At 37.7% G+C, this 17,407-nt stretch overlaps 1 protein-coding gene across 4 annotated transcripts in view; it reads right to left on the reverse strand.

The window, feature by feature from the left end:
* Nucleotides 1–9,452, reverse strand: part of GBP5 (guanylate binding protein 5) — a 51,500-nt gene extending 42,048 nt beyond the window's left edge. For all 4 annotated transcript variants that reach the window (XR_001595864.2, XR_001595865.2, XM_016136914.2 and 1 more), the window contains exon 1: nt 9,163–9,452. The gene's annotated coding sequence lies outside the window, so the exon portion shown is untranslated. The remainder of the gene's footprint in view (nt 1–9,162) is intronic.
* Nucleotides 9,453–17,407: the final 7,955 nt, after the last annotated feature.

Raw genomic sequence — 17,407 nt, forward strand, 5'->3', positions numbered from 1 at the left:
AATTAGGCATCTTTTTTAGCTGTTTTCGGCTATTTGATATCTACTCTGTTATATATATAGTGAAAATTAATGTCATTTATGTATGTATCTTTTTTCAACCTTTTTGCACTCGCTCATTGTTCTGTTTGGAGGTATGTGCATTTGTGTGTGTGTGTGTGTGTGTGTGTGTGTGTGTGTGTGTATTCTTGAATAACAACTTAGAGTGAATATAACATTTATATTTCCCAACTGAAACGCTTTAGACAGTTTACAATTTTTCATCTTTTTTCTGAGACTCTTTTTATTTTTGGTAGCACATCATTTCTAGCTCACAATCCAGGGAACATCTTAGCTTCAAATTCATGCAAAGACCTACTGTGCAGGACACTCTGTGTTGATACATGAGATACAATAAAGAATAGAAATCAGCCCAGAATATCTGGAAGGTACCTTCATTCCTTTTCCTGGGAATCCACTTTCAGAGTTCATTCTGCATAGTAGGTCACGATAGACTTATTCACTCTAGTAAAAATACCTATGACACCAAAACTTTATTTCTCTAACTCAAACATATCTCAAACTGTATTCATTCCCCAAAAGGAAAAAGGATCCAGGATTGATTGCCCTCATTTACTGTGACATTTGAGTGGTTTTCCAGGGCTCGGTGAGATCATGCTTGATCATTTTTTGATCCTTACAGCACAATTTTTACAGTCATGGTGATGGTGATCTCTGAGCTTCGGGATATGATTGAATCAGAGATAAAGCTGGATATAGCTTCTCTTATAATTTCCAATCCCAAGTACAAGACTATCTAAAAATAATTCATAAATGCGATAGATTTTTCCTGAGCATGTGGGCTGGAGGTATCTGTTTCCTTAGATATCTTTGCCTATTAATTTTGTGGAAACAACAAGCCTCCTACTCTTCTGAAGCCCATTCCCTTTCTACCATGTGAGTCCATCCTCTCTGTCTTCCACCTATTCTGTTTTCTTTTTTTCTATTCACTGCCTTGCTCTTAAGAACAAATAAAATTGTCTAACAAAGCAAGTTAGCAGTCATTTTTCATGGTTTAGCTCTCTGCTGAGACTTACAACCTGGTGTTCTCCCCTTCTGCTTCAGTAGGTAATTGTAAATATTTTTATAAACATACACCCTTTCCTTTCTATTAATAACTTGGGGGCCTGTTGTTAAAATAATAAATCTTCATTTTATCTTTTAATAATATGGTATCCCAGTAGTTATTCTGCTATAAGAGAGAAGGAAGCTGTATGTAAAATTTTGAGCATTGCAAATACTGCATAGACAACCTTGCTTTGGAGATCCTTGGGAAAATTTACCATAGGTGGAAGAGGCATGGAGATGAAATTTAATAGACATTTTGTGGGCTTTGGGGCTTTGCTAAAGTTCTTAGTCAAGCAGTAGTTGCACATGCCATAATTTTTTTCCAGATTGTGAAACACAGGCAATCTCAGTGGAAAAAAAAGAGGTGCCTAGTGAGAGTCTGCAAAGGTTATTCTCAAGGGACAGTGGTTTAGTTGTCCTTGAACAACTTTTATGCAATCTGCTATGAGTTTAGAGCTCTAAAGAATCGGTTATTATTTTTCTATAACTGAAAAGCAACTGATTTCCAAGAATTGAGCTTATTACATAAATTGTTATTTATTGTTTTCAAGTTCAATCTGAATTATACTTATGGAAAAATACCATATCCAGTGGACTTGAATGGCCTAAGAGGTTGTTCTGGCTTCAAAAACTTTAGAGATCATTTCAAAACACAACAACTAGTCAAATTTTTAGAAAAAGAAAGTAGAATGGTGGTTACCAGAGTTTGGAAAGAGGAAGAAATGGGAAATTGCTTAATGGGTGTAGAGTTTCAATGTTGCAAGATAAAAAGAGTTCTGGAGATCTGTTATAAAACAATGTGACTAATCACAACACAATTGAAATGTAAAATTAAAACTGGTTAAGATGATAAGAAAAAGACATAATGACTGGAAGCGTCATAATGACTGCAATTGGCAGAGTAAGAGGAGAAACACGACATTTGGGAGTTACAGTAACTTCCTTTGTTGTTTGTCAAGAGCAAGATTATAGTACTTGCCATTTTAACTCTTTCTACAGTTTGCTCATTTTAGGAAGCTGAAAGTTGATATATTGTCAGAGCTGATAATGTAGCCAGGAATCATCATTTTTGGCCACGTTTGATTCTTTCTCCATGCTGTAATCACTAGATTTTTTAAAAGACAAATAATGTCACTTTTCTGCACAATCTTAAAAGCTTCTTATAGTAGTTAGAATAAAGTCCAGCCTCCATACATAGCCTGCAAGATCCTACACAGTCTGTCTACGCAGTCTTGCCTGCTTCTTTCTAACTCTGGGCTATCTCTGCTTCACCACATGGCCAAATACAGCGATCTCTTCTCAGGTAAGAAATTTGGCACAAAGACTTCTTCCGCCTAGAACTCTCTTCTCTCTTTTCTAATCATGATCTTATTCTAAATTTATCTTACTTTCATTTCCTCGAGAAAAGATCATTGACTGATTAATCTAAATTGGGTCTCCTTTCTACGCTTACTCTTGGCATCCTGTACTATGCTTTTCCAATAGTTACCAGAAGTTTAAATTGTACATTTGTTAGTAAAACAATTTGGCTAATGTATTATTTCTGAATGGAAAAATACATGAGCATAGTGACCATAGCTTGTTTTGCTAGCCACAGAATCCTTAGTGCCTTCCACACTGTCTGGGAGATGTTCAGTGGTCAACACATATTTATTAAATGACTAAATGAATCATGTTTAGAAATGCCTGCTTTGGTGTTAGGACTACATGTGAGTTTGGTTCACAGAATCCTGGCTTTTTGACTTCATAAGACAAACCACAAAAAACCCATCCCACAATGCTCCTAAATGAATGTAAGCTTGTGTTACCAGTCTATTTGTTGCTGACCTCTTGTTGTCTTTATTATTGTCATCAGCATCATCTTATCATGTTATCTTTCACTTTGATGGATCATTAATACAAAGAAACTTCTATCTTGACTGCTCAAGAGGCAATAAATTTCGAGGCTTTACTTAGACTTTTAAGAAAATATTTCCGGTCAAATTTTTGGATTTTATTCTGAATTTAGTTACTTACTTAATATTCTGTAAAAAATAGAAAGGAAAATTACAAGAAATTTATAGATTTGGCAATATTTTGAATTGGATATTTTTAATCTTAAAATATCTCACCTCAAAATATTCAAAACATTTCATAAAACTGGGTAAACATTTTTAGCTATAGTAAAGCAACAAAAAACAGACCAGAGAATTTATGGCATGAACCAGTGGGTTGGATAATGTTACTTTTATGTTCTCAACACTGAGTCAGGTAATTTAAACAGATTTTGAGGCAAAGAAGACATTTTCTTTAGCCATTGTTAAGGGGCCCCTCCTTCCATACTTCTCTCAGCCCTTATGGCTGCTTAAACCTTGGAACACCTATTATGAGACTTGATGTGATTGAATAGAGATGATTTTAATGATTCCAGCTCAGTTGTCGCCAGTGGTGGTGATTTTGCCCCACTGGTGATTTTTGGCAATGTGTGAAGACACAAATACGCTATCATAACTGGGTTGTTTAGCAAAACAGGTGCTTAGCATCGGGTGTTTAGAGGCCAGGACAGCTCCCACAGCAAAGAATTTCCCAGCACCAAATGTCAAGCGTGCCAAGGCTGAGAAACATTTGTGGAGGAATGAAAGAGAAGGAACTTCTGCTGCATGCAATGAGGATGACTGTCATAAAAGTAACACTGAGCACCGAAGTCAGGCAGAAAAGAGCACATGAAGTTACGTTATTCGAAGTTCAGAAGCAGACTAATCTTTTCTTGATGATAGGAGTCAGAATAGTGTTTTACAAGAATGAGGAAGAAGTCTGGAATTCCAGCAATTTCTATATTTAGATTTAGGTAGAATGTACATGGACGTAATATTGTAAAATTCAACTACCTGAGAAAGAAGTCTTATTGTGTGTGTGTGAACATTTTGCTTTTTATTAATATAATAATTTATTTAGTGATCTCAGCAAACACGACTCTAGAAAGACCTGCTATTCTTTTTTTTTCTGACCTTTTTAAAAATTTATTTTTCAATTTTTAACTGACATACAGTCAAGTTTGCTTCTTAAACAATTGAATTATTGAATAATTTCTAAGAATTATAACACAGTTTAAAAAAAACTAAAATAAGTATATAGTTTATTTTTTAATGAACACGGTAATTAAAGTGAGTAGTATGAAGCATAACTGATAATGTTTAATTATTTCAAAGATTGTTGAATCTCAGAATATACACAGTTAATCAGAGTTGCATGAAGCCCTCATTAAAACGGTACCTAAATCTATACACAAAAAACGATTACACATTCTTGCAACGTACTCATGTCAAGTCAATTAGTAAAGAGCAGATATGGAAGGGTGCCAAGAGCATAAACACTGAAAGAAAGTGTGTACGTGAGGAATTAAGAAACCAATACTATTTTACAACATCAGAAGTGCACAAATACATTAGATATAAAAAAAAAAAAGAATATCTGTAATAGGAAAAATCCCCCAATAGAGAGTAACTCTTTATGTTCATAAATTGGCATAAAGATGTCTGCAGCAACTTTATTGATGTCTCCTCTTTTATTTCAGATATTGACCACCACTGTTAAATGGAAGAAAACACACCTTCGTGCTAGGAGGGCATGGAAGACAGGGCATGTTTCTAAAACAGGAACTCTGAAACAAGAACCCAAAAAGAAGCTGAGATGTGAGACCTAGAGCACCTAGGGGGATAGCAAAAATTATATCAGGACCAGTGGCACTGAAGATGTGGGTCCTGGAAAGCTGAGATGTCTCTGACATGGGACAGGAAGGTTCTGAGAATAGTAATGTAGTTGAACTTTCCAGGGTGGACAGAGTGGCCCAAAGGAGAATGCTCTGTGGTAGGGAGTAGATGTTGTTGGTCTTTCTAGAATTGGCACAATGTTATAGAACCAGTAGGATCACGCTGCCCAATTTCAGTATTCTAGGGGAAGGAGGTACATCTTGAAGTTGAAGGACATGTTGAGACAAGAGCACAGTTTTATGTATCATTGAAGTCGGAACCACCCACACATTCTAGAGGTACTGGCACCTCCACAACTGTTCCTTCAGTCAGACTCTGAGAGTTCTTCCTACAGGGACTTGTCAGTTCTCCCTGCTTCCTCCTGAGCAGCGGTCCCCAGAGATCAGTGCTCCTATGAGAATCTAATCCCTGATGATCCAAGGTGGCTGCAAACACAGATGAAGTTTAGCTAGCTCTCCTGCCACTCACTTCCTGCTGTGCAGCCCAGTTCCTAACAGGCCACGGACTGGTACCAGTCCACAGCCCAGGGGTTGGCTCGACTTAATCCCTATTCTGGGTATTTGCGGATTTCTTTGAATCCATGAATAAATTGATGGCCTCCCAGAACTGAGGCAATTATTTTGAAAGTAAATTAAATGAGGTATTCTATAGCTCTTCCTTCATGGTGAAAAAGGAGCAGCAAGAGGCAGGCTACAGGCCTAAAGATGCTTTACATCAGGAATTGCCAAAATAAAACACATGAAATTCTTTTTGCTCCAGTAATTACAGAATTGCCTGCAAGGGTGGCTATGAAATTCCCATTAGTTCATTTTTGTGGGGAAAGAATTTGTGGAAAACTTTTTATTTCTTTAATGAATTTAACAGTTACCTATATATAGTTCCTACTCTGTGCTTGACACTTATTCTAGGTGCCAGAGCCCTAAACTAGAAGGTATGAACCTGAACACCACTGCTAGCAAAGATGTATTGTGAGGAATGAACTTCAGCAAACACATCAGAGGATGAAATTTTATGGAATCATCTTACCCTCTTTTCTATGTTTTTTAATTCTATTCATGAGCTCTCCGTTACTTCCCGTCAACCATTTTTCATAGGCTGTATCATCTCCTGATCAATTAGGAGAGCCACCAATCATCTATCATATAACACCAGTTGTTTCCATGTCCTGGCTACAGTGAATAATGCTGCTATGAACATCGGTGTGCAAATATCTTTTCAGATATGGGTTTTCAAGTAGAAGGATTGCTGAATAATATCACTAAACATCTAAAACTCAACAGAAAAAACACCCAAACTGCACACCAGCATGTCTGATCGTGGGATCTGCACATAAGAGCTACCACAGGCCAGAACCCTGGGTGTCGGGCAGTGGACTGGGAGAAATAAAGAAGCTGCCTTTCGCAGCCTCCAGAGCTCCCTGAAAGAGAAGGGGGAGGGGAGAAGGTACGGAGACTTCCCTAAAAATCCCTGCCTGGAAGTGCTGTGAGTTCCACATAGCCGGGGCAGGGCTCAGTCATCATGGCCTAAAACAGAGACATGGGATAGGACTGCAAAGAAACAACAGTTATTTTTATCTAATATGGTTGCAAAACTGAGGCTGAGCCCCAGGCCCCAACTTCCAACCCAGAGGGATTCTCCCCCCATGCTCTCTGAGATGGAGCACCGTGGAGCCTCAGGGGAATCTGAGCAAACTCTGCTGAGACTGTAGCTCATACTGGCAGGGACTGACACTGAGGGTAGCGAGTGTGATTAAATATCTACAAGAAAATTAAAAAGACATTATTTAGGCTTTATATAAAGCAGGGATCCGAGAGGCTTAGACACCATCTACTGGAAACCAAAAGAAAGATGCCTTTTGCAGCAGGTTAAAGAGAGACTTTTATATAATAAATCTTCTTTCTGGAAAAACAGCAGAATACATTTTTATTAATGCCCAGGGGGAGAAATAGTCCATCAAACACCATGAACAACCAAGGTGACAAGGCATCTCAGAAAGAAAGAGAAAAATCTCCATAAAATAAGCTTACAGACATAGAAATATGCAACTTAAATGACAGAATTCAGGATGGTGTTTCTAAAAAAACTCAGTGAGTCCTGAAACGAGTCATATCAACAATTTCAGGAACTGAAAAACACCTAAATGAGCAAAGCAAGGAGATCGAAACCCTCAAAAGAACCGAATAGAACTTCTAGAGATAAACAATACAAAACAAAACAAAATGAAACAAAACAAAAAAACACTGCAAGACTTGAAAACTGAAATAGCAAGCTTAGGAAATAGAGTTGACCAAATGGAGGAAAGGATCAGTGACACAGATAGATACAGAGAGCAAATTGTTGATGCCCAGATGGGATTAGGCGGGGGGATGGGTGAAAAGGACGAAGGGGATTTAGATGTACAAACGTCCAAACTTCCAGTTATAAAAACAGTCACAGGCATGTAAAAGTACAGCATAAGAATATAGTCATTAATATTGTAATGACTATGTATGGTGCAAGATGTGTACTAGACTTGTGGTGATTACTCCATAAGGTATATAAATGTATGATCATTATATTGTGCAACCGACACTAATATAATATTGTATGTTATTACATACAAACTCTGCCCTTGGGTGGGTCTGCTTAACTCCTGAAGAGTCTGCCATGAGAGAAGAAAGAACTACTTATTTTCCAGGAAGTGCTGTTCCTTTCCAATTTTCGGAACATACCAAAAAGAAACTGTCGCATCAGAGCAGTGATTTACAGCCAGGGCCCAGAGATAGCATGCTTGTTTCTCAGCTACTAAGGGTGTAAGTGGGGGTGGGAGTGAGGCCACAATCTGTAGGCATCCCATTTGTTTCTGGCTCCCCTCCTGCTCCTCTCCTCTATTCTTCCCCTACTCCCCCCCCCCCCGCCCCCGCGTCTTCCTTGCGCTCCCCCTCTACTACCCGCTATGTCTGAGACAAGTCTGCTCTTGATTTAAAAAAAATTTCTAAGTGTAGGAGCTGAATCTAACTAATCTAATGTGAAGTCAGGGCTGAGACCAGTGATAAATCCATCCTAATGCACATTACGAAGAGGAACACTGAGCTCATGGATGAAGAAATTGCTCCACCGCCCCCTTTAAACACCCAGGAGAAGACCCTACTCTCTCATGTCTTCATGCACGTGTCTTTTCCACTCCACTTGCTGCTGTCCTGGTTATGTGACACGCTGTGAGGCTGTCACCTCACAGCTACCACTGCTCCAATGGAGAAGCTGAGCGTTCCTTGAACTAAAGTCAGCAACTGAACCCTGCAGTCCAGACCATCAGGCTGCGCGCTCCCTTCCCTCTCCCTTTCTCAGAGACCAGTTTGAAACAGAAACTGAGAGTTTTACAATCAAGACTACATTGCATGCAAAAGAAAGTTGATGAATTAGCATTTTTGCCCCACAGCTTCTCAGGTCATTATGTCCAAGAACAAGCTCCCAGTTGTTTCTCGCTTCTTGTTCCCTTTTCAGCTCCCACTTTTCTGTTGCTATTTCGTAGAAGTTAAAAACGAACAGGACTTTTTTTTTTTTCGTTTCCACAAAAGAAACTGAGCAAAAAACCGAACCTGGAAACAAAAGTCATTTATGTCATTTTGTGGGGGTTAGGCAACAGCCATTTGGAAATAGTGCTGGCTAAAAAAAAAAAAAAAAAAAATCAACAACAAAAACAAAACCAAAAAAAAAAAAAAACACAGAAACACAGACTTTTTAACGATTAATGAGAATGGAAATGAATTGTTTCATATAAATATTATGGAATACTAAATATGGTTAAGACAGGAAAGGATGCTTTAATATTTAAATTGAATGTTGAAGGTCATCTTCCTTCTCGGTTTCTCCAATGTCCGACTGAGAAATGATTGAGACAGGAAGGAGAGAGATAGAGGAAGTGACCCCACCCAGCGTCTCTGCGAGGGGTCCAGGTTAGGGCTCTCAGTCAGAAAATGGAAGTCAGCCCCTTCAAACAGGTGATGTAGAATGCACCTCTTTTTCTACAATGCAGGGATCTTTGTGCAGCCCTGGGAGGGTGCCAGAGGAGGAGCAGCGCACCCCAGGCACACCTTACGCCAGCTGTCAACTTGCAGCTCCCTAGGATCCAAACGCCCGAGCCGCCTGGAGCACAGACAGCATCCTGGGGGCCGCACACTGTGGGCCGCCCACCCCCGCCCTCATCTGCCAGCTGCCTCCTCGCGCGTGCCAGTACTGAGCCTGCGCCTCCGGCGTGGGATGCTTGGGCATGTGTTGAAGTTAGTTTAGGGACACGTGAATGGAAGACAAAGTTTAGGGACGAACTTACGTGGTGCGGGTGCTGCGGCCAGGGACAAAGTCCTCAGCTGTCCTCTCTCTTCCCTCGCGCTCCTCCTGCGTCTGGCTTCTCTGGGGACCCACAGTGCTTTTTAGAAGCTGAAAAATCTAGTCGGGTATTACGACCAAACTGTTAGTGGGTCTGGTTGAAAAGAACCGAAATCGAAAGGTCAGGCACTTCTCGTAGTTTAACTGTTAAGGGTTTTTATCTTTTTTAACGGAGACCGGAGGTCTGAATGTGGTGACGAAACTATGTGGAATATCCGGATACTCCACACCCGGCTTCGGATTCCCCGGCTGGCTCCCCCTCGCTATCTTGACTCAGCAAAGAACACAGAGCAGCAAGCTGAGCTGAATGGGACTTGGGCCAGTAGCAGAAGCCTGACAGAGGTCAATAGCCTGTCCCCCAGGGGTACTTTTGGGAAGGCGATAGAGGGTTTTCGTTTCGGTTTGTTTTAATTTTTGGCTTAGACTCTCTTTTCATTTCTCACTCTCTTCTTTTTAACCCTTGTAATGAACACCAGTCCTTTTTCATCAACTAAGTCTGTGTGTAAAACTCCTACTTTCCTAGTCAGGAGAGAATCACTGTTATTTTGTGGCATATGCTTCTACTTATTATTTTTGTGGTGGATCCATGGTTTTAAGAGTCCTGAGTTTCTATATTTTGAGTGTTTGCTTTAAATAATAGGAAAATGCAAACTCAAAAGTGAATATTTATTCAAAATGAGCCAAGGAATCAAAACAATTCAGAAAGCTGACAAATGCCACAAATACTTTCTCTGTTTTCAGTTTTTATTTTCTATTCAGGTTCTTCTATGTCTGGTTGAGGCTGACTCTGATAACATGGGATAAACTAAGTATTACGGCTAGGTGTTAAAGATTTATTTTTACAGCTTTATCAAAATAGATGACTAAAATAACAGACTCATTCCAAGAAAGCCGTTGCACTAAATACAAGATCAGAAAGTACATTGACAATTTAAAAATTGAAATCCCTTCACTTCCTTTAATATATGTGGTAAGTCTACTAATCATGTTTTTATTGGAAAGTAAGGGTTTTAATATGACTTTATATCCCAGACTTTCTATTTTCAGAGTTAAAACGTATTCTTATTGTGTGACATTATTTGGTCAACTTTTACAAATTGTCTTCATTTGGTATTTTTTAAATTGGGCAATGCTATTGTTTTCCCGCATTACTTGGAGGTACATTTTACTGGTACATGTAATTCACTTTGAGGCCCATTGCCTTCGCATATTTAAAGATGAACAAAGCAAGTTTCTCACATTAGGACAATCTATCTTGAAGGAGACAAATATTATGAAATAAGGCAAGAAGTGGTAGGTGTTGAAATGATGTTACAAATAAAGTTTTTGTCTCTACAAAAAGCAACAGTTAATTATATTAGGAAAGGTTATAGATGGCTTTACAGTGAAGGTCCCATTTCTGTTGGATCTTATAGAATGACTTCCTTTTGAAAAAAGAGTGATTATATGAAAGAGATTTTAAAGCAAAGGAAGAGAAAGAGCAAATCTACAGAAGTAGAGGCTCGATGCTAGTACTCAGCCAGGTCCAATATAGCCAGTGTAGCAAGATTCCCTGAGAATGAATTTAAAAGATCAATTGGGACCTGGATCTTGGTCTGTGTCCCATAGGCAGGCAGAGACTTCGAAGATGACTAGGCATGCTCAGAGCCATGTTTGAATTTTTCCTCTGATGGCCGGGGCGGGGAGAGAATTAAACTGAAGACATTGTAGACTGAGATCATTTAGTAGGCCGGTACCACAGCTTAGAAGGCATATTAGTCCCATATTCTAGCTTCCACAGAGTCATTCAGGGACTCAGGTTTCTTCCATTCTGTTATCTAAACCCACCAAGCATTGCACACATCTGCAAGCAAAGGCTGCCACCTCAAATATCCAGACAGTGAGATGGGAAAGAATGACTGGTGGAGAACAGCCTCAAAGATCTCTGGCCGAGACCCACAGTTAGTAACATCCATGTAATTCTGCTTGTATTCCATGTATGCATGGTCACAGCTAGGTAGATGCAAGAGCAACTAGAAAGATGTAATTTCTACCTGGGTTGTTATGAGTCCATCTCATAAAATAGAATCATACACTGAAAATGCTGTCAAAGCTCTAAAAGCATATGCACCAATATAAAGACAGACTTTTAAAAAGTCCTGAAATTCAACTTGGCAATTTCCAGAGCGGAACATAAGCTGGGTTAGTGTGAGACCTTGTATTTACTGAGACACAGAGACTGATGCAAGGTGGAGTTTGGGCGCTGACCCAAGCCCAAAGAAAGAGTCCTCCCTCATCAACTGGATTTAGGAATTCTGCCCTCCCCTGTTCTTTCCCTTTTTCTTTCTTGTTATTGTTTTTTCTTTCGTTCCATGAGAGTACAATATAAAAACGTGAGGCTAGAGATGAAGAATATAAGAGGAGATAGTTCTTTTAGCCTTTAAGTTTATATTTTATTATTGTTATTATATCATACTTTAATGTTTAATTCATTTTAAATTTGTTATAATTATTATTGAAGAAAAATACCCTCAAGTCTTTCTCCCAGCTTCCATGGTGGCAAATTACTGAAAAAATAAAAATAAATTAAAAAACATATTCTAGAGTCTAAGTGGGAAAAGTGTAATATTGGTAAAGAAAGAATTGTTAAAATGATTTTCTAAACTGATGGAGGTTAATCAGACTTGATTTAACGGGAAAGGAATTTTTTTCACAGTCTATTTCATGGTAACTACAGAAATGATGACCTAGCATCTTGTTATAGAAAGTGTATTTATTTGGCACCAAGTATAGTCAGCTTTGAAGACTAATGGGAATTCTTAGACAGGAAGAGTCTCCTTTGGACATGCTATACACAGAGCTTGGTGGAAGACCAACCCTTCTAAGAGAAGCATAAACTTCAAACAGTTTTGGCTCAAAATTCTGCCGAGTGCAATTCTCCAACTGAGAAAAATGTAGTTACAAGGGAATAATGGCCCCTAAAATACAAGAGTCATAGACTTGGGGAATTCTAGAGTGGGAGAGAACAGCTCACCGTGACAAAACTGTAGAAACAAAGCAAAATGTAAAGCATCTCGGATATCGCGAGGCATTGAAATAGACACAAAAAAGGCTAGGCTTTCAGAGTTATATGAAATATAAGCAACGGAACTTGGTGAATTGGTTGGCCGCTGTAAATCTCTCGCTTTGCTCACAAATTGGAGTAAGATTACATCGCTAGAGGAAGAGTACACTCTCGTTAGTACTTCCTGCACCTGGAAAGCATAGCCCGAAGAGAAACTGAGATGACAGAGAATTTATGTTGTAGGATGAATATCTAGGGCCAGATAGAACCTTCCTAGACACTGGAATGCTTTATGAGAATCCAATTTCTCTTCTGTCACTTTCTAAGAGGCTCTGGCAGGTCCATTGTGCCCCTTCTCCAGTCATGTTCAACTCATGGTGCCTACCTTCGCTTGTTCACTCCGACACGAGGTGGGACTGAGCCTTGTGCCATATCACTGATGGCAACCACAAGCAGTCCCTGGTCACTCTTCCCTCGGGGAAACCTTGAAAGAAACTCTTCTTACTCTCCTAGAGAACAATTCAATAAAAGTGTCCAATGTGAAAAAGCACCTCATCCTTGTCCCAGAGACATAATTTGGAAGACAACTTCCCAAGAGTCACCTGGTGTGCCCCCCTATCCCCAAAACCTACTGCATCCGTTTTGGTGTGAAGACACAGTAAGGGCACTGTTGTTGGGCCACACCTCAAGAAGTACTCCCTTGACACATTTTGTGACATTTGACTGGGCTGGTCCGTTTAAGTTATGTGTAGGTTATTTAGAAGAAATTTAAATTTTCGACTTGAGTTTCAGGTTTGATAGTTACATAGTGCTCATTCTAAAGCTCTTGAGATCTTACTATAATGAGGAAAATGTCATTCCTGGCTTAATGCTTTCTTTGTACCATTTCCTGGGTATCAGATTTTTCACATAATCAAAGTTGAGAGACTTTGAAATTTGAAGGGACGTGTGGAGGTGTTGTTCATTTGCGCTCCCTCTAAAGGGTATCTGACTGAATACTACCTAAAAGTTTAATAGACATGTAATTGGAATAACAAAAGTAGAAGAGGGAATGAAAAAGCAAAGGGCATGTAATTTTCTAAAATGAATGAGAGACAAGAAACCGCATATCCAGAAGTTTAAAGAGCCCCATGTGTCATAGATAACAGAAAAGAGTACACATAAGCACACCACGGCCAAATTAATGAAATCCACATACTAAGACAAATTCTGGAAGATCATCTACACAAGGCTTCTTCCTGCAAACTATACAACTTACAACAAAGTGTAATAACATATCTAACGTACCGAATGAAAGAGAATGTCAAGCCTGAATTCTCTCCCCTGTAAAACTGTTTCTAAAAACAAGTAAAATATTTTTTGAAAGTAAAGCTGATTGACTTTTTTGTAACAAGACCTCTCTTAAAGATTGTTAAAGGAGGTTTGTCTCATTCCTACACAGACACACAGACACACAGACACACACTCACACTCACACACACACAGACACACACACACACACACACACACACACACATCCCTGAAGTAATAAAAGTCAGTAAATACAAATAAAATAGAATGCATAAATAAATCTATGTGAGGACTTAAAAATGAGACTATTTATTATGGAAACCCTGTTAATAGTAAAAAAAAAAAAGGTATGAGGAATTTTATGTAAGTTAAAAGTTGATTAAAATAAATGAATTATGAGAACTGTAAATTACCATAATTGACTCAAGGAAGAAATAACCTCCTGGAAACTTCTAATAACTATTATCAAAATGGAATCAACGAGAAGTCTTTCTATAAAGATGTCTGAAGACTTAGACATCTTCATAGTGATTTCTATTTTCACATAAAAATAATTTCAGTTTTATACAAATACTGAGCACAAAAAAATTGGTAACATTACCTACTTCATTACTTGATCACTGGAGATCCTTTATACCAAAATAGAACCACAGGACGCACAAAAACTAAAAAAGCTTATATCACTTGAGCATTCAAAGGCAAATATTCTAAACCAAGCAGTAAACAAAATTCAGTCATAAAAAGAGAAAGATAAAATATCATGATCTAGTTCAATTTATCTTCAGAATGCTACTTTGATTAAACTTTTAAATAATCACTCACATTAAACAATATTTTTAAAGGGAAGTAAATTATATGATCATCTTAAGAGATGCAAGATTAAAGTGAGATAAATCTTAACATCCAATTGTGGTATAAAATTATATCAAACTGGAGATAAAAGGAAGCTTTTTTAATTTAGTAGGAAAGATAAATACAATTATAGCAAATATATTTAGACACTAAATTATACTTTTGTAACTAGAAAGACGACAGGGGTGTCACTGTTTACTACTATTATTCTCCATATTCTGGATGGTCTGTCCATTGCAGAGTGCAAGTAATATGAAGAAAACATATAAAAATTGAAAAGAATAAAAAATAAATTGTCTTTATTCGTAATGTATTATTATGGTGGTGGTGGTAGTGGTGACGGGAGTATGTGCGTGTGTGTGTTCTCTAAGAGTTTTTCCCTCATCCAAGGTCATTGTGTTATATTCCTATGCTGTTTTCTAGAATATTTATAATTTTATCTTTGACCTTCAGATCTATAGTCCACTGAGAACTGATTTTTTCATTTGGGCCAAAAGTATATTTTTGGAGGTGGGTACCAAGTTACTCAATACAATTTAATCAAAAAGAGGAGGTTGAGGGAGAACTAGCAAACATTTGGAATAAGGCCATGACTTGGATTTTAAAAAATAAACCTGATAGACCACACACAAACACACACACACTCACACAAACACCCACCACCATCACCATCTGCATGAAGTAAAAATTGGTTAAGTTTAACTAGTTCAAAACTAAATACATCTTTCATGAAAAACGCTATTAAAAGTGTTGAAGGGTAGTCACAGAACAGATAACATTTGTAAATTATCTAAAAACAAGAGCTCATATCCAAAATACATATAAGAAAACTGACAAATCAAGGTGAATAAGAGAGATGACTCAGGAGAAAAAATCGTATTTATTTACAGGGATTTCACAGGAAAAGAAAAGAGCAAACAAACATGTGAAAAGACAAGCCATCTCTGTTGTAGTGAAGAAAATGCAAATTAATGTTCCAAGGAAATATCATCAGCACCTGGAAGATTTTAAAATCAAAAATTCTAATGTCGAAAACAATAATAATCTGCAGGTTAATGTGTAACTGCAATTTTGAAATGCTGTTTCACCTTATCTAGAAGGACTGAAGATGCACATACCTTATGACTCAGGAATTCTACTCTTGGTACATTTCACAGAGTTCTGATGTATATGTGCCCTAATATATATGTTCAAAGAAGTTTGGTAACATTTTCATAATAGATAAAAACCAAAAACCCAGATATGTCTCAATAGTAGAATAAACAGTGTTATATCTTCATACAATAGAACATATAAGCTTACGACTGCAAAAAAAAAAAAAAAAAAAAAAGGCGGGTGAGCCTTATCAGTATCTGCAAACGAAAGAAGCAAGGTACAAAAAACACATAAAATATCATTTCATTTATGTAAAGTTTGAAAGCAGGCCAAACTAAATATTAATACTTGGGGATGTACTTATAATTCATAAAATCCAAACAGAAATTGTGAACGCTGTTGTAATCATTGGTTCTAAAAGCTTTGTTAAGGCCATTATAAGTGTTAAGATGATCCGGTGTACCCTGAGGAAAACTGCTGGGAATCATCTACTTAAATTGAACTTGAATTCCCGATAAGGGGGCCCTTTCACTCCTTAGTGTGTGTCCAGCAATAATGTGAATACATGTGCATAAAAACAGATAGAGAAAAATTATAGCATCAATGTATAGAATAGCTCCAAACTGAATTTCACCCAAATGTCCGTCCACAGGAAAACAGCAAAATTAACTCAGGTATATTGTACCATGGAATATCTAATAGTACTATCTAATAATAATCAAACTACACTTAAACCCAATAACATGGATTAATCTCACAGTCATGATGGTGAGTACAATAAACTGGACACAATAGAATGCATGCTATTCAATTCCGCTTACATAAAGTTCACAAACAAGCAAACTCATCTCAGGTGAGAAAAGTAAAGAGAATGGCTTTCTTTGAACAGGATGGAGGGTTATTGAGTAGAAGTGGTGTGAGAAAATTTCTGGGATTTGAGAGTTTCTCCTTTTTTTTTCACTAAGTAATAATTACAGAGACGGGTTCATTTTTTGTATTTAACTGATTGTACATTTTTCATCTGAGTGCATTTTTGTTTCTGTGTTATGCTTTAATTTAAAAGGTTGAAAATTATGGCAAGAGTATTTATCCTAATAAAAAGACAACTCAGGACATTTAATTGTAAATGCTCTGCATCAAAAAAAGATTTAAAAAAAAAAACAGAAAAGAAAAAGTGTTGCCTCTTTTATGTCACGTTAGCAACCAGAATATGGACACTTGTGGAAATTCAGGACAATTTAAACCCTGATTTAAAATTCAGTTCTTACTCAAGCTCTCAGAAATATAGACTCACCTGCAAAAATGACTAGTATGTTTGGAGGCTATATGCAGCTCTCATCTGAGAGATATTGGGAAAGAACTCACCAATTCTGCCCATCTTTCCTCTTGCCTTCCCTCAACTTTCTATCTGGTTAATATTTCGTATATGATGAGGTCTAAAATTTATCCTTGTCTTATGCTGAATGTAAAATTCTGGTGTCAATTTAAGGACAAAATCTGATACTTTACTTTTTCTATTAATAAAAACGAGAATGCAAGTAGAGCAGGCTACTTTGAAATTGGACTGATGCTAAGAAGTCAGCTGATTTTCTGCTGTCCAATAAAGTCTTTGTTTATTTCTGGAATCCAACAGCTCTCCAGGGCAAGTGAATGATTCTGTGAACTTTGTGAACCGAGATTCTCACCAATCTTCCCCACCCCTTTCCAGGTAAGCCGAAGTTATTTACTGCATGCACAAATACCTGGAAATGTTCATAATAATCGTTTAATTTGTGGAGTGTAGAGTAGGAGTCTGTTCACCCAAAAATTTTAAAGCCATAAGGTGCCTAAGAACCCCTAGAAAAACACTTACGCTAAAATAAACAGTATCTCTAGGTCAGTAAAGGAATTAAAGGCATTTTTATCATTT

This window comes from Rousettus aegyptiacus, unplaced genomic scaffold, assembly GCF_014176215.1.
Source record: "Rousettus aegyptiacus isolate mRouAeg1 unplaced genomic scaffold, mRouAeg1.p scaffold_m13_p_1, whole genome shotgun sequence".
In the NCBI taxonomy this organism is placed as follows: domain Eukaryota; kingdom Metazoa; phylum Chordata; class Mammalia; order Chiroptera; family Pteropodidae; genus Rousettus; species Rousettus aegyptiacus.